This window comes from Olea europaea, chromosome 13, assembly GCF_002742605.1.
Source record: "Olea europaea var. sylvestris chromosome 13, O_europaea_v1, whole genome shotgun sequence".
NCBI classification, from domain to species: Eukaryota; Viridiplantae; Streptophyta; class Magnoliopsida; order Lamiales; family Oleaceae; genus Olea; species Olea europaea.
In genome coordinates, this window is record NC_036249.1 from 18638465 (window position 1) to 18658819 (window position 20355).

The 20355-nt window shown below is 34.1% G+C and overlaps 1 long non-coding RNA gene across 2 annotated transcripts; it reads left to right on the plus strand.

The window, feature by feature from the left end:
- The first annotated feature begins 239 nt into the window (after positions 1-239).
- On the plus strand, positions 240-8006 carry LOC111407787. Of its 2 annotated transcripts, XR_002705195.1 has the most exons (5): positions 240-709; positions 1202-3284; positions 7120-7179; positions 7279-7550; positions 7741-8006. It is a non-coding gene; the product is annotated as an uncharacterized LOC111407787 (long non-coding RNA). The 2 variants fall into 2 exon arrangements; XR_002705194.1 differs by having other exon boundaries at positions 7279-8006.
- The last annotated feature ends 12349 nt before the right edge of the window (positions 8007-20355 follow it).

The following is a 20355-nucleotide window of genomic DNA, read 5'->3' on the forward strand; positions in this document are numbered from 1 at the left end:
TTTATCCGCAACTAATTTGACCATTGATTTGTATACCACTTATTCATATCAAAGGTCACTTTTTTTACACATTACAAGTGTCAAACTTCAACTCGAGTACACGAGGAATTTTTGGGTGAATTGGCTTCTTCTTTTTTTTTTTTTTAAAGTGTAATCCAAGTTGAAATGTTAAAACAAAAAGAACTTGGAATCTGCATTTCTTCAATAAAGTCTTGAATTTTGATGTTAATCTGAAATCTACAACTTTAAAGTCCCCAATTCCCATTTTCTCTGGTTTCTCGCCCCCATAATTGTCGAGTTCTAGCTGAAACAAGCCGTCCATCCTATACAAACCCTTTACAGATCCAGTGTCTCTCCTACATTCCACTGCACCAAATCTTCAGGTAGTACTTCATTCTCACCCACCAATTTCAAGCCAATCAAATCATTATTCTACATTCCTAAGTGCCAAACATCAAATTTATACCCAGTTTTCGCGTAAGCTATTCTCACATGTTATCAAAGCCAGAACCAGGACTTTGCATATTAAAGCAATTTTGACACCGATGATGGTGGTGATTACGAGGATGAGGATGAGGATGAAAGTGGGTTTTTGAGAGGTGAAGGGTTTATAGGGAGAGAAGAGAATAAGAAGGATTATGATAGAGACCATAAATTTGCTGAGATTCTTGGGAGTTTTCTTGATGACCCTGACAAAGCTAAGTCCAAAGTAAGTTCTCTCTATCTTGAAAGTCTTCGAGAAACAGAATAAAACTAGCCAGAGAGTTAATTGTTTGAATTATTCTATTTGTACAACCGAGTTGACAATGGGAGGGAAGCCCACAATTTTTTTATTAAGCATGGCCCCCTCCCATGCTTGTAATTAAGAAGTGTTCGGCTTCGTTAGTAAAGATTAGGAAATGTGATTTTACTACATTATTTACAAGATTCAGGCCTAGCACAAGATATTATTTTATCACAAGAATACTTTTTTTGGGGGCATTAGCTAAGGCAAATTGACCATCTTTTCTTTCACTTTGTGGGATTCGAATTCCTGTAATGTTTATGTGGTCCTTGGCCACATAGTTTCCCAACCATTAAACAAGTTAATGTAACTTTTTGATAAGTGTATTTTATACACTTTTTCGGGACTCTAAAATAACGATATTTGATAGTCTTTTGACAAAATACATTCTAAATTGTTATGTTTTACGTTTAATAGGTGAAACTCTACGAATAAAAAGGAATGGAAGGAAAGAAGCAAAAAGGGCGGAAATAGCAAAATCCAAAGTATGTGGATTAAATTGGCCATTTGATGCAATTTTTGGGAATCAAAGTAACTATAAAAATGGAAGGACTGATTTGCTTCGCTTTGAAGATTGAGTACTTGGAGAGAAATAATTGATTAATGGGCCTCAATTGGATATGCCTTGGAATTCAACTTGAATACTTAATTGGACTTCCAATAGGGTTACAACTAAAGGGGCTGCATGGGCCGAATTTGGGTTTCTTTTTGGTCAAATTGGTTGGCTAATTTCAAGTATATTATACATGCACTTATCGAAAGAAAAAGGAGGAAGAGAAGAGAAAACCTAGAAAAAAATAAGGGCTGAATTCATAGATCTTCTTGGAGAGAAACGGCAGCTGGAGGAAATCAAGGGGCTGCCTAAGCTGATTTTCAGAAATATATCCCACGCACAATTGGGCAGCAAATTGGGGGTCAACATCTACACATACGAGCTGCTGAATTTGGAAAAAAAATAATCTTCTTGGTGAAATTAAAAAGGAGCAGCTAGGAGATTCTTGGGAATTATTTTGGTGAGATAAATTAACCGGCTGCTTACTTAGAGATTATATACAAACATAGGCAGATTTTTGGGGAAGAGACTGCACGCCAACTTGGAGGGAAGAGATACAGGAGCACACCAAAATTGGGGGAGAGTAAAAAGGAATCTTGGGAGTCAAACAATGGGCTGCGTGTTCTATACAAATATTTACACAAACATTGGCAAAACATTGGAGGAAAGAAATTGAGTGCCAACTGGGAATTACAAACACGTTGCCGGCGGTAATTGGAGATACATATAACTTATGGCAGCAAAGTGATATATACACTCATATAGGAGCCGAAAAAAGGGAAAATTCACGTAAACACGCAGAAGCCGAAAGGGATTAATCGCATTCCTTTAATTTTTGGTGATTTCCTTCCTCTTTTATATGTTTAATTCCAACATTATGCTAGGCTAAGGTTTTTCATGTATTGGATGGATGACAAAATTGTTTAATTTTTTAGTTTTAATTCGAGACCTATGTTTTTATGTTAATTATTGCGTTGTGATTCCATTAATATGTATAATTAGATTGTTTTAATGTGTGCGCACCATTAGAATAATATGTTGCTTTTTCGTAGTGATGGAAAATTCACGATAGGTAGAACACTATTATTGGGACATACGGGTAATAAATATTGGGAATAATATTTGTGGCATGTGCGATCTTATGTGATAATCCTAAATGTCAATGCATGGTTGTCATATGAAGTCGGACTAGGAAGAGGATCGTCTCGTGGTAATAATAGGTTTATTATATCTTGGAAAAGAATAATAAATACTAGTGGAATTATCGATCGTCGCAATCGCATTAATTGAAATAATTATTACTGGTTGAGAATTAGAACTAAGAATTGATCAGTGGCGTCGGAAATCCAATACGTTCGCACATTTGATTTTTAAACCAATTTTCATTGATTTAACAAGTTTTAGTTATAAAAATTAGTTAACTATTCATTCGATCATCTTTTGATTACAAACTCGAATTTAAATATATCCAATATACTGAAATTGATTCTTATTCCCTGTGAGACGATAACTTTCTCATCACGATTATTACTTGTACAACGAACCCGTACGCTTGCAGGATTTTCACAAACACTTTTCATTTTATAATCCTACAGGAGCTCTTTCTCCGTTGACCTTGGTAAGTAAAAAACATAGAAGGGGGAATTTCTGAAATAGATTACAAATCTTTATTCCTAGCATCTCTTCTGCACGTCCATGGAGTTTTGAAGAATCCAACATTAAGCAGTAAAAGCTAACCGCATTTCAGATTGATGTGCTTTCTTATTTAAAATAAAATAAAATTATGCAGCACTTATGTGACTCTTGACACTTGTTCTTTTCATAATTCGATGATGGCATTTGTTTGCTATTGATGCGACAGATGGAAGAGAGATTGAGAAGGAAAAGGAGCTAGATACTGCATACTAAAGCTGGTTCAGCGACACCCAAGAAAGTGATGTTCAATAAGTAAGTCGAGATGCACACCACGCATAGTCGGTAAATTTATAATATTCGTGTGTGATAATAATGAAGTGAAGTGAAGTGATAATGAGTTCACCTGGCAATTGTTCAATTTGTCTGAAACTGTATTGGTGTTGACATAAGAAAAACCATCCGATTAAACTTCTAATAGCATTCAGTTGAAGTCTGTTTGATATCATTTCTCGGAAATTCGGTGTGAGAGATTCAGATTTGACTTTGGACCACATGACATCCATTTTTGTTCTCTGATTTTGCCATAACTACAAATGAATCATATTGAACCCTAAGTACTTTAATAAGCCACATTGATTCACACTACATCACTACTTATACATATCAATTTTGGTAATCTTGTTTTTTTTTTTTTTTTTTCACTATGTGTGGAATGCCATCTTGTTGCTTTATGTTGGGACAGAAATTATCTAATACAAATTTTTTTGCTCTGTTCTTTTTATTTCAGCTTCAGTCCATAAGAAAGCTAGTGTTTTTTTTCTCTGTTCTTGAACTCCTGGAATACGTAAATAATTCAAGTGGATACACGTTCATCTACAGAACTACATATTTGAGCTAGAGACCTCATTGGCAGTATTTATATAAATTCTTATATTGAATAATCAATGTAGCATTGGCATTTGGCCCCTGTTTGACAATGTTTTGAATAGTGAGTTTTAGAAGAATGCGTGGTTAAATAGTAGGAAGAAGTTTTGGGTTTATGTTCAGAATATTTTATTGTGTGAATGTGTAGTTGAAAATGAGTATGGGAAAAAAAATAGTTCCTAAATAATGGTTGTCAAACAGAGCTTAGTATTAGCCAGAGACCAAGAATCCTTCCAGTGGAAATCTTTTGCCATTCTATTTCAAATAAAGGGAACAAATAATTTAAATAGCCAGTTGGAAAATGTCTGGTGATTTCTAGTGGTACAATCTTCTTAATGGAGTAGAGTGGTTGATGCAAAATGGAAAGTATATTCTAGGCACAAACGAAATCAAATCAATTAAAGAATAGAATTTTCATTATTAGGTTTTATTGTTTTTGGTAGGATAGTAAGTTTGTCTCCTTTTTTAAAAGGACTTAGTTTTTCTTATTAGTTGTCATTTTCATTTTCGAAGTAATTTAGAACCTATAAAATGTGGCTCTTTGATTGCAATAACTCGCACTTGATTTTTAAATAAGAATACAATCTTTCTCCCATTTCTCTCTTTCTACTCTCTCTTCTTCTTAAATTGTTCTTGTTCTTGATTCTCATCATTAGTGGTTCAGAGTATTATTTGGACCTAAACATCTGAGATTCCGAAGGAGTTGTGAGAGGTTCCTTCAGAAACCCTTGGAAGTTTATATCTCAAGATTCTCTTCTCAAGCCTATTTCACTCCATGCTGTAGTGAAAATCTCTCGATAAATCTTGATTTCGGGTTCAGAAAACAATCAAACGAACACCAGTTTACCTAGCTTGACCCAAGAACTCTCCTTCACTTTGGACTGCCCAAACTCTCTCAAATTCCACAAAGGAGAGGGGATGGTGGTGGTGATAGGGAGAAGAAGAAGCAACAATGGTGGACTCACTCCAACCACCAAGTCGGTTGCCTCCTCGCCTCTCTCGGCCCTCTTCCCCTCTCTCAACACACACCCACACACCACCATAGAAAATGGCTGCTAGAAGATGGGTATATATATAGGATAGGTTAAATACACAACTTGGGCCAAAGACTTATGCAAATGGACTTCTACTTAACCTAAACAAATGGGCTACCAATTAATCCAAAACCCACAATCTAATAACCCAACTACTACATGGACCATCCACAAGTTTAGGTTATTTCCGAGTCGAGCCAAGTCCATGGTGTCGATAAATAATCCGACAACTGTTTTAAATCATCGTCCGGATTATTGAATATCAAAACCCAACACATGCATTGTGTGAAAGGGGATAGGATTCATTTCCAGGAGAAAGGTTATGTTGCATGATGACTTCTTCATTTCAGAGACTGTAGACTTGATAATTGACTTCTGAAAATGGTGTAACGAATTGAAATTTTTAGTTTCTAAGAAATTTGAGGGATAGGGAGAGTTTATAATTGCCAATTGAATCTTCTTGAGAACATCTACCTAACTTCTTCTTAAATTGACAAAAGGTTGGTGAAGTTATAGCCCTCGAGATCCTCTTGCAGATTATTCTTCAGTGCTCTAGTCAGTTTGGTTAGCTATCCCATATTTACCCTGGTTTAAGCTAATCTGATTATTTTGCATTCTTCACAGAATAGTAGCGTTTCAATGGCTACTATTACGTGTGAAAAGGTTCAAAAGAAATATCCTTATTTCTTTCTTTCTACTTTGTGGTTTGTGATGCATCGGAATGGTTCAGAAAGTATGGATAATTTATTTTACAATTGACGCAGTGAAAAGACTGTTATAGACTCCTTTAAGGACAGATCCCAGTTTTTATCATCCTTGTGGTTTCTGAGGATGAAGTGTTTAAGGGCATTCCTTTCCCGTTAATTATCCTTAGTTGGGAAAATGCATTATATTCTTTAGTCTTTAGACGAGCCTCTGATTTGTTTGGTGATTAGCCTATAAACAGTCGTAGTTTGCTTGTGAACAAAATTATAAAAAGGAGAAAGCTATGTTGCTCGGACTCTCCAAATATGGAGGAGTATCCGTGTTGACACGACATGACATGGATACCGACACAGGATACAGATCGGATCCTTGGTTTTGAAATCGGACACGGCAGCAAAATGAAGAAGACGGCGGAATGTGAAGTCTTGCTTCTAGCCACACCAAATTTCATCTATGGAGTTGTAGTTTTCTGGCCTTGTATCTATCTATAGATGCTTCTGGAATTCTACTTCGAGCCTGGGAGAAAGATGATAACAGAGTTGGGGAAGAAGACTAAGGAAAAAGACGAAAGGTTGCCCTAATTGATTGAAGTGGGCTTGGACCGGATTTTGGAATGTTTTATAAGGGCTTTTGTAAACTCCGATGCATATAATGAATGAAATTACAATTATTTTATTGTATAAGTTGTATGGTCACTCATTTAATTTGAGTTTATTCTTGTATTTATTTTTTATTTCTTATATTTATCTAAATGAACTGTTTATTTTGTAATTAAAATGATTTAGTGCTATATCCTTTTTTTGATATTAAATTTAAAATTATTTCTCTATTTGTTTGTTAATAATATATATGACATTGACATTGATTTTTTCCTTTAATTTTTCTGAAATGTCATTTTTAAAAAAAAAATATTTTGTGAAACGTATCCCCGTACTCGTATCCAAAATTCAGATCATTTTTAACCATATCCCTATACTTAATTTTTATAACGAGAAAAATCTGACTCCTAGATATTTACCCGTATCCGACACCCACACCCGAGTCCAAGCAACATAGGGAGAAAGATGAGGATTCACAGAAAATTCCAGATCTGATGGATGGTAGGAGACATGACATAATGCTCAAAATATTTCATGTGTATATCATTACGATTTCTGTATCTTCATTTTCCCCTTTTCCAGTCAAGTCGAGTTTCTCGTTATTCTGCATCGCACTTTGAGAATTAACTTTTTCTGTTGATTTTTGAAGAGCGACATGTGTGTGCATAAAACACATTGCCTTTGCTGTACACGACATCCTGAGGAAATCTTACAAATATATCTTCCTTATGACCAGATTTGACTTCTCAAATAAGTACATATAGTTTGAGTTCTATAATGCCCCTCTGAAGAAAGATATCTCTTTGATATGCAATGTAACTAATCCAGTTCCGTTGACTAGATTGCGAAGATTTCAGTATTTTATTTGATATAATCTGTATGCAGCCAATTTGATCGTGGCACATTGTTGGAAGTCTCGGTGGATGCAATTCTATGAATATGCAAGTAAAGCCCCTTCACATCTTCCTGTATATTCTATGTCCTGAAATGTAAAGTCAAATCTTTTATTTGTAAACTCGAACCATTTTTCGCTGTTTCTCCCAGTTGTCACAATGTCCGTTGGACCAAAGATCGAGTTATGATGCTATTCAGGTAGCAAATGTTAACCTGACAACATTTTATGACATTGGGGACCTCCAGATTCAAGATAACAACTTAGCCAGAATATGGCAAGTGGTTCAAAATGTTTCCGAGTTTTTTCTACTAGATATGTGAATCAATGCGATTGGGACTCATATTGATAGGGTGGATATCGGCACTAGTGAACCATTGCTCTTGGATATTTTAATCAATGCATTGACACAAATAAGCTCCAAGTAAGATTTTGAGTGTGTTTGGCAAAAAAAAAGTAGCTTTCTTATAAGCTGGGGGACCCAAAGTTTTGTGTCCACGCAATTTGTGGGTCCTTGAACTTATAAGATATCTACTTTTTATCACTTTTTTTTCAATGTTATCTTCTATAATCCTTTCGACTTGTAATGAACGGCTATTCTGGAATCAAACAAGTGGTGTTTGGTAGATCTGAATTCAAGAACTGGAGGAGAGCTTAAAATGCTGCTTACAACATTCACAAGATTTAGGATCTTATTGGTTTTTTTTTGCTTCAATGTAATAGTAAATGGGTTATTCCCCTTTACTCCCAGCATTTCCCAGGCCTATGTGGCTCTGGTAATGTAGCACGGTTCATAGTAAATATCGTATCTTAATTGAAGTAATGCGGTGGTATTCATAGTTGAAAATATCATTGAGCTAGTTATAGAAAAGTGATTGCCTATTTGTCAAGCCACAAAAGATATTTAACAGAATCATTTGGATTTCGTCGTATCTAAATGATGCACCCAAAATGACGAAAAGATTTAGTGCATTCCGAAGATTTGTTAATTTTGCAAATACCTGATGTTTGGGTTGTTGATTATTCAAAGAGAGTACTGAAAGTTATTTGACAATATTTCACACAGAATAATGACGTTTTGCATCATGGGTGTTAAAACACTCGATGTATTACTATGCGATAGACTCTATTAAAAGTAGAATTATGTAATTCACTTAATTGTACTTATCTTTTAATGATGTCACATAAACAAGTGTTGTAACACTAATGGTGTTAAATAGCATTACTCTTTTAGTGAAAGAAAAATACTATAAAAATTTGAGAAGGTGATACAAAATTTGTCAATTATCTTGTCTGTTATAATATTTATATTTACAACTGACGAACCAATACTTGTAACTTTGGACAAGATTGAAGGAAAATTGAAATTTAAGTACTTTAATTTTATTAGTCAACGTACCATACATGCTAAAAAAAGGGTAAGTTGCTTGTTTTTAATCTTATGTGATTGAATGGCAAAGCTTTCTGTGATCATGATTTATGTTGAAATTACATTTAATTTTAATAGTGCAAGAATGTGATTGAATCCTTCCCCTATTGGTCAATTTTAAGACTAGGATTGAAGGTTACAAAATCCTAAAAAAACCTTGCCTCGACAGACTTGTGCTTTCAAGAAGTTTCACCATTCTGCCTCCAAACGATGTCAAATGCTAGATCATTGGAGCAACAAATCAGCCTAAGATGGTCCCAACATATTTATCACACGTTTGAAATGTCAAAAAATGGTGAAGTCATCAAATATAAACATGAATTTTGCTGCTTTCCCCGAATTTTTTTTGCCAGAATGGTTGACATCCTCTCACATGTAATGGGTTCCGCGTGAATAAAAAGGTCCAAAAAAAAGTGGGCCCGCCATTTTGAGAGTCAGTCACCCCCTCTGTCAACCATTTTCGATCATTGTAGCGGGATTGTATAAATATTGTCCAATGTCATTCCAAGGTCATTAAGATAGAACAGGCACAGCTCATTAATTTACGGATACAGCTCCATTACTTGTTTTAAGATAACGCAGTCTTCAATGAACGTGGCATGGAGATTTTCGGTGTGACTAACTCGATTTCCTTCATCCTTACATCCACTAGTTGCCTCAGTTGCTCCTCTAAGTTTTCATCCTTCTCAATGCCAGTAGCTTCATCCCCGTTGGATTTGAACATTGCAAACGACATTTTTTATCAAACTCTTTTGGTCTATCGATTATAAGCTTCCCGGCTCATTCAGATTCTTTCCCAATGACATCAGCTTTTACACGATTCGGAACAATAATCCTGTAATTCTCCATGTACTTGTCGATAGGAACTAAACCGAGGTAGATGAGAATCTCCCGACACTGTAGAATCTGTTTCTTGTTGATTTTCAAAATTTTCCTCGCGTCTTCAATGACACTAGTAGGAGGTCCAAATTGAATAGGTTGGCTTTTCTTTGAGAGATTTTCATGACTTAATTTTGAAACAACCGCATTAAGTGCATGCTGGTTTGGCTCGAATGAAAGCAGACGCTCTACCGCAATGCAGGTTCGCACATGTTGAAGGGAATCCACTGGTTCTTCGACGGTTAAGTCATAAACATTATCCGATATTGCAACATTGTAGAGAACTTCAAGAAGATGGCGACCATAACCCTCTCTCTGAAAAGGAGGTATAACCAATATCTGGCAACACCAAACACATTTTCTCAGCTTTTAAAAGGAAAAATGACGATAACTACGAGTTTCTAGTTCTGAAGTTTGGGCACACATATAGACTGGAGCAAACCTCACCAAGATGCAGACGCTTGCCATCTGGATATCAGTGGAAACGGTAAACAGATGCAAAACCAAGCAACCGAAAATGACCGTCTTCTTGATCCTTTCGAACTAATAAATAGATTTCCCATCTTGGATCAGTCACGTCTATGGGATTGCTATCTGTGTCAACAGTACCATCACTAGTTGAAAACGATTTGGATCTAGTTCATGACCTATTTAAAGTAAAATTCAAGCAGCACTATAGTCAGCAGATTTATTTAAACGACACCAGAAAAATGCAAAATAGTAACTCAAGAGTTACCGTCCATGAGAAGGACGAGTGGCACCAGTCTGCTGTAAAGATGTCCAACTCTCATGCCAACAACCTGGCTGCACCGATGCAACAAAATCACATCAATCACGAAACTCGAATGCAAAACGTAAATGATAAATGCACATATAGGTGATGGAGTTTCTTTCCCTGCAGAATCATAAATTTTTTTAGCAAACAAAATTCTCAACTCAAGCCACCCCTCTCTGCAGGAAACGAAGGAAATGCAACTGGAGAAGCTTGCTAGAAGTTCTCTTTCTGAATTCTTTCTAAGAAATTATAACCCTTGTTTGAGCCACATTATTTTCATAAAAATGCATTTTTGAACAGTGTATTGATGGGAAATGTGTGGTTAAAAATAAGAAAAAGTTTTGAATTTGCACGTAATATTATTTTATCGAAAAATGTGTGGTTGAAATGATATCAAATCATTATGTAAGAATGTATTTTTCAAAAGAATCTTGCTCAAATGGGGCCTAAAGATCAACAATAAGGTGAAGTTTCTCAACCACAATTATTATCGATTCCTTCTGGAGAAACAAAAGAAATAAAATGATTACTAGCACTTCTGAACTTGATTACGTCATTTTTGCCTCTTAATATATCTTAAAAACCTAATGAATGGTTCTGCTTTTTTGGGTTTTAAAGGCAAGAAACAAATTGGTGGAATACTCCAATCAAAAGGCCTTCTTGATATGGATATGTAAGCAATTTATAAATTTACTTCAATGTCAAACAACAAGAACATCTCCATTTGCAATCAATGATCTGATAATCAGATGTTAGGAAATCACTAATATCTTATTAAAGAAAAGTATTAAAATATAGTCTGATTTTTCATGATCAGGAACTTGAAATAGCAAATTGGAATTGCGACATAGTAGCCTGATGGTCCCCAAAGTTATATGGGGATTCGGAAAGGAGAGAACAATTATAGGCAGAAAGATAAGAAGACAAACAAGTCAATATGGTATTGATATATAATTATCGATGCAACAAAAACACATGGCTCAAAAGTCACCTCGGCAGCCTTGGGACGACTAGAGTCACCATTGCTACCATTGGAAGCATTCTTCTGCAATACTTTTGCACCTGAGGCAATAGATCTGCACAATTGCCAATTTTAAAAATAGAAAATCCCGGTGTCAGTAATGATGAGCGGCAGGCCAGCAACATACTGTAAACACTAAAATAGAAATGGAAGTCAAAGATTCAACATGCTTAACAAAATCACATTCAGTTGAAAATGTTTGAAGAAAACCTTCTTTCTTCTCCACAAGATTCTCAGCAGTAATATTCTGTAGGAAACAAAGTAGTTGTTATGTTGATATATATCATGTTCACGGTGAAATATCAAGTAGATTGTGAAAATGTGTGGTCAACATTACCTGAAGATAAGACTTCAGATCTGTTATACCCTTGCCTCCCTACGACAATTAAATGTAGAACAATAAATTAATATGATTGCAATGAAATTGAAACAAAATGATTCTTGTCCTGCAATAATTTTAGCCTTTTCGACAGGATATCATAAACTGACGTCTGTTTGAGATATTGACGTGCCCTAACAATTACAGATGTTCTCGGATCATATTCTTTGCCAGATGAATGGGAAAATTCGTTAAAAAAAATAAAAAAAACGGCACTTTAAAGTTCTGTTGATATATCTTGCCAACAAGATAACAACTCTCTTGGAAAATTCATTTTCTAGGAAATGGAGGAAAGGTAAGAAAAGGTAGGAAAATGAGGATAAAGAAAATCTGAAAATGTATTTTAAATATACCTTACCAAGATTTTCACCCATATTATTACAGTCTTTTCCTTATTTTCGATTAAAACATAGAGGCATCGGAGAGAAATGAGAGAGATTGGGGACTAGCAACAGAAGAATTTCACATCTATAAACTATCTAGTAGAAATCATTTTGATTATTCTAAATATCAACTTAATATTTCTGAATGTGATGGAAATTCTACGAAGTTGACCATGTATCTTTTGTTTTGTGATTTTAATGTAAATAACCTTCTCACAGTGTCATCAGTAGAATGTAAAGACTTACATCTGATGTGCTCTCAAAAGAAATATCAGCATAGGCAAGGAACGATATGCTGCTGACTGAAATGGTGGTCTGCATCATTCAAGATATAGAAAGATTCGATGAGCAGTGAAGCCAAAAACTAGCATTTACTAACCAAAAATTTTTTGAGAAAACCCAAGTGCCACGTACAACAACAGTAAAAAAAAAATTAATTGAGTATAAATTCCCTTGTTCCACCATGGAATTCATCCTGCAAATTATCCCAAGTCATTGAACTGATGGACTCACTGGGTGCATAGAAGGGATATGCAAAATGTGATTATCCCCACCCAAATAAAGGAGAAAAGGAATTAAAAATGGATATCTAAGCATCATTGTCACTTGACAAGGTTCATATAGGCCCTCAGAACTATATACTGTCTTGTTCAACACAGAGACCACTTGTTCATTTCACTTTTTGTTATGTTCTTCTCAGCAAATAGCACATTTTTAAGAAATGGAGAAAGGGGATCCAAATACCAGAACCGCATATACCAGACACATTCTCTCTCTGTTTGTATCAGCTTAATTTCCGCTAATGTGTGAGCTAAGTATCCTAGCAATGAAACCAGGCATCTAGAAGCCAGATGACAAGAACTATAAATATGAAGAAACGTGAGGATAAGACAGAAATTTTTCATCTGCGTACATTATCAAACAAAATAAGGAAGCAACTTCCAGGCAGATACTGCAGTCAGAGAATGCATAATCAGTCAATGAGATGCAACTAGAAGTCAAAAAGGAATGGAACATAATTAGAATATTACCATAAATCAATTTCCAATCACACAAGATATCTTCCAGATTTTTAGTTAAAGATTGAGACCCATTTTTGGAATAGTAAACGTTCGAATTGAAAATATTCTATTGCTAGTAAAATTGTAGCTTTTTGAATTAGCATTCCAACGCACTTTGAATCAACTTAATCAGATATAGGAGACAAATTTATGATCAAAATACTGACTATTGTGTAGGGACAAAAAATCCGCAGTCGAAGGTAGTTTACCTTATTTGATTGAAATTCTTTTGAGAACCAATTTGAACGTGATTTTCAACCAATTTTTGACTCCTACATAGACCTAACAGCAGAATACATTAAAGAGACCTCTCCTTCTCCTCTCATATACATATTACACTCGAATATTCCATCAATTCATACACCAAATGAGGGGCAAATTCATAGTTTTTGTGAGAGAATTAAAAGGAATTTGCAAGAATTCAATAAAGTGCAGATTCATACTTAGTTTTTGGACAAAGAAGAGAAGGCGCAAGTGGAAATTCATCAAGAAAACATTGAAGAGATTCAAGATTTCAAAATTCATTTTTATTTTCTCAATTTATCAAAAATCCGAGTTATGTCTTTTCACTTAAATATAATTTTTTGTAATTTCGATATGTTAGGCAAGTTTTATACATTTTTAGGATGAGATAAACCTGTTATGATATTCTTAGTTTTTAATAAATTATTTTGACTTTAATTTAATTTTATTTGTGGATGTTTATTATCTTTTTATCGTTATTTTCAATTGCTTGATCGCCAATTGAATTGTTAGTGGAATTTATTATTATTGAGAGAGACAATAGGGTATAAGCACAATATAATACACATTGTAAGGTTCGATAGAGATATACATCTATACTTTATATGATTTCAATAGGCATTCTAGCAATTGTTAATGGATTTATCCTATTTTCATCTTTCATCAAGAGATAGAAGGGTCACGTAAGGTGAATAGATTTGATCGATATCGAGAGAGGCTATCAATTAAACTAGGAACATTGACCAATATGAATGATTTTAAATTTTCAATTTAATTGTTACACTAAATATGAAATAACAATGAGGATTCGACATCTTAGCAATTCATCTCACATATTTAAAAAATACATTTACTTTCTTTTATGAGTTTAATTGAAAATTTAGGGATTAGTATAGAAAAATCACAAAACTTGTTTGCTATCTGATTAAAGTTGCAACTAATTTTAACTTGGTTAAACACATAGTTCTCGTGGGTTCTACACACTATTCATTACTTTATTAATTGTTCACGATCCCGTCTACTTGTAAGAAATCAAACAATTATCGTCCACTGGATAACAAATGATATTTCTCAGCAACTATGAGAGGCATTTTGCATTACACTTAATATGTAGTCCTTTTAGATATTTTCGTTTGACATTCATACATACTCTGGAATAAAATGTGGATATATTTCAATTCAAGCAACTACGTGAATTTGTTGGGATGAATAATACAAATTTGAATTACAGTCTATCTTTTTTTAGCCATCCATCCCATTGTGTGTGCTAGTGTAAATGCAATGTCTGTCGCTTGTGAAGATAGTACATTTACTTGATTCCAATATATAATGATGATAAAGTTGATTGGATATCCACTACTAAAAAATAGCTTTTCACCTACGAAAAGTTATCAACAGATGCAATTCGTTGATAATTAGAAACGGATTATTCGTTGGTAAAAATTATTCACTTTCAGCTACGATAATTAGAAACGGATTTTTCGTTGGTAACGATGATATCTTTTACCAATGGATATTCCGTGCCTCATGTCATCGTTTAACATTTAGATCTTTCATATACGGAATATCCGTAGGTGACGTACCGAATATTACCAACGAATTGCATCCGTTGGTAATTAGAAACGGATTATCCATCGGTAAAAGTAATTCACTTTCAACTACGATAATCAACAACAAATTTTTCATTGGTAACGATGATATCTTTTTACCAACGGATATTCCGTGCCTCATGTAATTGTTTAATATTTGGACCTTTCACCTACAGATATTCCGTTGGTAATTAGAAACAGATTATTCATTGGTAAAAGTAATTCACTTATCCCACACCGAAAGTTCACAACAAAGTCTTCCGAGTTGCCCTCTATAAATTAATTTGTGATCCAATAAGTAGTTAAATAATATTTTGACCTTTCAATTCGGTTGTTTTAAAGTTAAAAAAATTATTATTAAATAATTAATAATAACAATAATAAAAAAAATAAAAAAATTACCATGCCTCACACCTATGCGGCTATTTACAATATTGATTTTTATCAATTGTAATGGTAGACATTTATCAACGGAAAGTCGATTGGTATTGGTTAAGATTTTTACCAATGAAAATTTCGTTCGTAAAAGATTCACCATTTACCAATAGAAAATTTGTTGGTAAAATGTTTACTCTTTACCTACGGCAGGATCCGATGGTAACTATCAGCGATCCTTAAATTAGCAACGAATTTGCGGTTGCAAATATTCCATTGGTAAAGAGTAATAGCAACGGATAACGAGATTTCAGGAATGGAAAATTCGTGCCTAAAGCCATGTTTTTTAGTAGTGAACAGTCCGTGTGCAATAAAATAAAATATTAATTATTGCATTTTGTTGAGATATTTGGTCGAGTTGAGCGATTAGAGGCATTCTAAATAGTATTATTGAGCCTATATCGTTGGAAGACGACTTTTAAATTAAGTCGAATATGTTATATTGACGGAAAGATGTATATATTTAGATTTTCAATAATAAATGTTTATTGGTAAAATTGAAATGGGTGATGTCATTGCAATAGTCCTAAATGATTTCCATATCTTAAGACGTATTAATGTTGAATGGTTTAAAAAATTGAAAGAAAAAATGGAGCATATAGTTGACGTTATTTGGAATCGATAATATCATCGACATTCGGAAGATTGGATTAGAAAAGTTACATGACACACTACATGGACGAAGGAACGAAGGTCATTGAAAAAAAAAAAAGGGAAGGAAGCATATATAATTTCCCGTAAGATACATATATGAAATTCTTAGATGAAATGGACGAGGCTTATATAAGATTGCACACTTATTTACTTGAAAGTGAACTTGTGCTAACTTTCATATTGATTCGATTTTTTTCTTTAATCGAACTTGGTTTGAACAAAAGTTCATCATCGTACAACCATGTCTTAATCAACATATATAACCGAACAATACTTACCCGTAATCATCTTGTGTTATTGGACACTTTGTCTTGTGTGAATCAATATTACTTGTAACAAATGAATTGCACAGGCCAAGTATTTTCTTGGTTTCGAAATGCATTTGTGAATCCATACTAGTAAACCTTAAAATACCGAAGGGGCTCAGGTGTGGGATCACATTTTGAAGAGAATTCCATGACTTTCGAGGAAGGTTATGCATTCAATAAAAATATGTAGCAAAAATGCACTAGTGTGTGTCACTTATACAGAGCAAATGGTGCATCAGACATGTTTTTGGTTTATATTTCAATTTTTTAAATGGCCATGATTCTGATATTAGCATTACTCTTGAACAAATGTAATGTCAAGCCATAATTTTTGTTAATATGAAAATATAACTTGCTAGCGGTTTATGAGGGAGCACAATGTGCTAGGTTCAGCGATTGAACCTTCAATGATCCACTATCACTAACAACTTGCATCCCTAGCATAGGGTATGGAAAACTGTTACGTACTTCACAATAAACAAATTGTATCGAAAATTTGAGTATGAATTATCTTCTTGGAATAGAGATCCAAGAATTAACTAATTAACAAGTATTTATTGATCCCCATTGTCTAATTTGTGCTTCGGTTGCAATGTTGGAAGTATTTAGGTGAACTTCACACCACAAACCCCAGTCTCTACCCATTGCAGCCAAGCTTGCCACCTTTTCTCCCACTCCTGCTTGCCCCAAAGCAAAATACAAAGAAGATGAAGAAAATGTTGGCTATTAAAAACTCCACAGTCGATTAATGTGCCACAATGTTTCAGTTAATTGTAGAAATTGGTGGATAAATGGTACAATTCATTTCCATAATTTGATATAATTAGTTACAAGATCAAAATTTTCAAATACTCGGAATCAATACAGGACTATGTCAAACAAAAGAAATGAGGATATTATAAATAAGAAGCCGACCCTTGTCATTTTTGTTCATCATTTTCTTTGTTTCGGCAGTACTCTTGAAGCAGTATTCACTACATTCATGATATGGGCTCGATGCATTTCCGAACAGTGTTATGGATTAGCAGCTTGTGGTGTAGCTTCGAGCTGGTGTTTGTTCTTGCTTGAATCCAATATTGAACGGCAAATTGGTGTTGCCATTTTTCGATTTCAAACTACTAGAGAGAGATTAAATTAGGTTGGATATTTACTCTTTCTCAAATGGCCTTGTGTGGAAATGTCTACACCACTAATAGGGTTTATATATAGACTAAGAGATTCTTAATCGACGAAATCTTGTATGAATCGTGGATTTTGTGCTAGAATATTCAAATGATATAAGAAAAAGGTTCGATCTATATGATTTTCAGACTAAACTGTAATATTTCTTCTGGGCTATTTAGGGAATTCATAAATGGTAGAGAAATCGGGAAAATGCTAAATCACATCATGGCTATTCATTTCTTGGCACAATGGATGAAATAAAAACTAGATTTGGATATGAAGAAAGTTATGTACGTGATGGAATGGGTGATCGTTTGATTACCGGCAAGTGAACGAAATCGTGAACAAGTAATAAAGTGGTGTGTAAAGTGTCAAACCCGCAGAACTATGTCTTTGATCAAGTTAAAGCTAACAATACCCTTAGTCGAATAACAAAATCAATTTGTAACTCAACAATATTAAATCTATCGACTACTAGAAAGCAATGTAAAAAGTTTATCAAATTTGCAGGACATATTACTAAGATGTAGAACCCCCCTTGTTAATTCATTTTTAGTTCAACAATTTAAATTGACAATTTGAAATCATGTCAAAGTTCACATGATTTTTCTATATCTCTATGAAGAGCAAATCAAACCATAATAAACATCCAAATAATTAAATAAATCAACGTCAATTTAATTATTCAACTCAAAAATTTCATAACATTGTTCATCACATCCTACTATCCTAGCAATAAAAAAAATTTAGACAAACATAGAGTCAAAGTTAAACACGCAACAGTTAAAAAACATTACCAAAATTTGACGGAACGTGAATGATTCTTTCTCCAAATGAGCCGGCTTTCTTCTTGTAATTTCTCCAGCAAACTGCCCTTTTTTCTTAAGTTTTTCTCCGACCAAACTCTCCGTTTTCTTCCTATAATTTCAGCAGCAAGCAGCCGAACTTTTTGATTCCAAAAGAACTCCCCAAAATCAGCCGCAATTGCTCTCAATTTCTGCCTTTATTTCTTCCACTTCAGCCGCCTTTTGCATGTAAACATATATAAATTCTGCTGTTATTATTATTATTATTTTTTTTTTATGAAGAAGGCTGCCCCTTTTTCCTCAGCAACTGTCTTCCTTTCTTCCTCTCTGCGGGTGAAATATATCAATATATAATGTGGCAGGCTCCGATGATTGTGTAAATATATAATATTGCAGCCACGAATTCCATTTTTTTTTTTTTTTGGGCATGTATATCTATAATTCTCTAGCGGCAGCCCAATGTTCCTCCAATTGAAAGTCCAATTTCCGGCAGCCTCCTCGTTTTTATGTTTGTTCTTGTCTCTTCTTCTTCAATTCTGTTTTGTGTGTGTTTGAACGTTTTTATACATACCACAGCATGATACGGGTTCAATGCATTTACAAACGGCGGGGTGGCGTGCTGCTTAGGGCCCCCATATGAGGGCTGGCATAAGAGAATTTTTTATTTTTTTGAAAGAAGGTCCAAATATTTTACAACCATGGAAATTACACTCACCACATTCCTTTGAACTTCCAAACTTACTTGCCATACCTTTTGATTCTCCAAATATCGACTTTTTCTTCTCTACGCACAAGGGATCTAACAAACATAAAGTCAAATGCCATCATGTCAAGTGAAGGCCACGATAAGTTTTCGTGCAGCTCTGTCTTTTGCCGAGATTGGTAAAGGTCGATGGCCTTGAGTGAAGCAAGCTTTGCAGTTTAACTCTTACTAAGGAATTATTCAGCAGTATTCACTACATTCATGATACGAGTTCAATGCATTTACAAACGGCGTGGCAGATTAGCAGCTTGTGTTGTAGCTTTGAGTGGGTGTTTTTTCTTGCTCGAATCCATTGTTGAACGGCGAATTGTTGTTGTCATTTTTTGATTTCAAACTACTGGAGAGAGATGAAATTAGTTTGGATATTTTCTCTTTTTCAAACGGCGTTGCGTGAAAATGTCTACACCACTAATAGGGTTTATATATAGATTGAAAAATTCTTAATCGACGAAATCTCAATATGAATTGGGGATTGTGTGATAGAATCTTAAAATGATATAAGAAAAAGGTCGGATCTGTATGATTTTTAGATTGAACTGTAATATTTCTTCAGGGCTATTAGGGATTTTATAAATGACAGAGAAATTGGGAAAATGCGAAAACGCATCATGGCTATTGATTTCTTGGCACAATGTATGAAATTAAACCTAGATTTGGATATGAAGAAAGTTATGAACGTGATGGAATGGGAAAATTCTTCAAGTCATTGAATTCAAAGAGAAAGACTGAGATTTGGGTTTTTTTGGGAGAATTATGCCACAAGTACAAGGTTTTTGCACATAAAATTTTTCACAGATAAAGGTGTCAAAACACCATTCAAAAATAAAAAAATATAAAACACAGACGAACATGATTTTTTTCATTTCAAAATTTTGTATGAATTCTGTAAGTTTTTCCTGTACTCAAGGAAAAATCCTTTTTTGGCAAGATAACCGAGAGTGTTGAGATGTGTTTGGTGGAGTGATTATAGTTGGAGAATCAATTAAGTTAATGAGAGAATGTAATTTTGTATTTTTTATTTTACTGCATAAAATTCAGTATTTTGGGTTTAAAAAGCATTTAGCCCTTGTTTGAGCCCCATTTTTTCAAGAATGCATTTTTTAAAACTCATTTTTAACTACACGTTCTTTTATAAAATAATTATACTTGTATTTCGAAAACTTTTTTTTTTTTGACCTTTTAACCTAGTTTTCTAAAAGGCGTAATGTGTGGTAATGCGTGGAGGCCACATTATAAACTAGGCAAGACATAGGCTTAAAAAAGCGTAAAAGACGTTTTCTTACTTTAATATTATTTTAATTTTTAATAAATTGAAATAGTTTAATAATTAAAAATAATAA